Raw genomic sequence first — 2,933 nt, 5'->3', positions numbered from 1 at the left:
CTTGGGAAAGAGGCAAGAAAGAAGTCGTGATTTTTGTAGAGCTAAGCATGAGCTGTTTGATACTGCCTTTATTGTCATTGTGATGGGATAATGAGCTGCTTGTGCGTAAAGCTTGATCCCTCTGGGGTTTGGCTGGTCATCCAAACCGATGCACTAACGGAGCCCCCAAAGCGTGACTCCGTCAGTCACTGGTAGAATCTGACAGTGGGCGTCTACGGAATTTACGCCAACATAAAAGCTGTTTGACGGACATGCGCCTTCGTGACTCTCTGCGTGACAGTTTCCGGCGAAGGGTGGGAGTTCCCAACGGGGGTCCCGTTACCTCTCCACTACTCTCACTGGAAGCATCCCAGAGCCTCCCCTCCGCTGTGACTCCTGCACTCCCCCTGCTGGTTCCCTCTTCTGCTGCAGATTCTCTCCTATTCTCCTGGAGCCTGTCCACCACCTGTCTCTCCGATGGCAGTTCCCTGACATCCACCTCCCCCCCAGGGCCCCCTTCACCCCCTCCCGCCTCCTCTCCCACTGGCGGTGAGGGCGGAAAGCCCCTGAAGGAACTCTCCTCGTCGTCCGAGGATTCTAACACTTCTAGCCACGGCGTACCGTCTCTCTCCCCGTCTTCCTCTTCTTCGTCGGAGTCGGCTTCTTCACCCACCCCTGACTCTGGGAACCCTTCAAACTCTCCTTCCTCATCGGTGGTCCCCAAGTGTTCCCTTCTAAATCGTGCCACGGGTTGCGGTTTTCTTGGGAAACGCTGATGAAATGTTTCTATTAAAACGTCGTCATTGACTACCTCTGCTGGTACCCAAGTGTTTTCCGACTCTACTTCCCCCTCCCATTCTACCAGATATTCCACCTGATTCCCCTTCCACCTGGAATCAATGATTCCTGCCACGTTCATGTCGCGCTCTCTCTCTTCTATCACGGGCGTTTGGGTGGCCTCTCTCTCACGCTCCCCCCACTCACGTCCCTCTCGGTACGGCGACAGTAATGACCTGTGAAATACTGGGTGTAATTTCATGTGACTGGGCAGCCTGAGTTTGAATGCCACTGGGTTGACCTGCTGTATGACCTCAAAGGGTCCCAATCTTTTGGGCCTCAATTTCTTACTCCCGCCCTTGAACGGTAGCCCTTGGGTGGACAACCACACCCGGTCCCCCACCCTTATAGTTTCACCTTCCCTCCTATTTCTGTCTGCTTGCTTCTTATATTCTTCCTTGGCTTTCTCTAAGTTAAGTTGAAGCTGACGGTGGATCGCCTCCATCTCTTCAAAAAAATATTCCGCCGCTGGCACGCTCCACCTTTCCCCTCCCTCTCCTGGGAATGCCCGGGGGTGACACCCATAATTTGCCAGAAAGGGACTCATCCCTGTGGACACGTTCTCCGCGTTGTTGTAGGCAAATTCTGCTAGAGGTAACTTATCCACCCAATCATTTTCTCTGTCTTTTACATAACACCTCAGGTATTGTTGTAAAATCCCATTTGCCCTTTCCGCTTGCCCATTGGTTTCTGGGTGCCGGGCAGTTGAGAAATTGAGTTCTACGTGCAGTAAGCTCATAAGTTTCCTCCAGAACCTGGAAGTAAATTGTTTCCCTCTGTCGCTCAAAACCCTCAAGGGGGCGCCATGCAACTTGAAAATATGTTCTACAAACAACTTGGCGGTTTCCTCCGCTGTGACTGCATGTGAACAAGCTATAAAATGACACATCTTGGTTAATTGATCTACCACCACCATGACAGCTGTTTTGCCTTTGGATTTTGGCAGGTCCGTCATAAAATCTATGGATACTGCCTCCCATGGCCTTTCGGGCGTGGGTAAGGGTTGTAATAGCCCCGCTGGCGCCACCCTCTCTCCTTTCGCTCGCTGGCACCTGTCGCAACCCCTGACATATTCCCGTACGTCCTCCCTCACCTTGGGCCACCAAAACTCCCTGGTAACCAACCACATGGTTTTGTGCTGTCCAAAATGTCCCGCTGTGGGGCTGTCATGCAACTGCTTGAGTACTCTGCCCCTCAGTTCCCCGTTGGGTATGTACAGTGCCCCTTTGTAATACAACGCCCCGTTCTTTTCTTCGAACCCCCCTGTGTTCTCCTCTGTCCTCCGGAGCTCTCTGAGTTTCTCTTGGGCGTATTCATCGTTCTCCGTACCCTCTATCAGTTCCCTCTGCCCCACCAATGCCGCCCCACACACCCAGCGGTCTTCAGGGATTACATGCCTTGCCTCAGGCGCTCCCTCCCCCTCTAAGTACTCAGGTTTCCTGGAAAGAGCGTCCGCCCTCACGTTCTCGGAGCCGGGCACGTAACGAATCTCAAAGTGGAATTTGGAGAACTCCTGGGCCCATCTCACTTGTCTCTGGTTCAGCACTCGGGCTGTTCTCCAGTATTCCAGATTTTTGTGGTCAGTTCGGACTTGAACCTTGTGCTGCGCCCCAATCAGCAAGTGCCGCCATTTCCGGAATGCTTCATGAATGGCGAGCAGTTCTCGGTCGTACACTGTGTAGTTCCTCTCTGATTTGTTCAACTTCCGCGAGAAGAATGCACACGGTCTCCATTCAGGTGTATCTTTTCCCGGCTGGCGAAGAACTGCCCCCACCACTCGGTCTGACGCGTCAGTCTCCACTCTCATTGGTTGTTGTAGATCCACGTGCAAAAGTTGCTCTTCCGACGCAAACGCCTGCTTTAAGCGTTCGAACGCTTGCTGCGCTTCTCCCGTCCAAACAAATTTCTTTTTGCTACTAAGACAATCCGTGATGGGCGCTGTTAAATGGGCAAAGTTTTTGATGAACTTCCTATAGAAGTTTCCGAAGCCCAGGAACCTTTACACGTCCTTCTTGGTCTTTGGTGTTTTCCATTCCAGTACCGCTTGAACCTTGCTGGGATCCATGGCCAATCCCTTGTCAGACAACCGGTACCCCAGGAATTCCACCTCCTTGGTA

The sequence above is a fragment of the Podarcis erhardii genome, assembly GCF_964252035.2.
Source record: "Podarcis erhardii genome assembly, chromosome: 6".
NCBI classification, from domain to species: Eukaryota; Metazoa; Chordata; class Lepidosauria; order Squamata; family Lacertidae; genus Podarcis; species Podarcis erhardii.
This window is presented reverse-complemented; position numbering follows the sequence as displayed.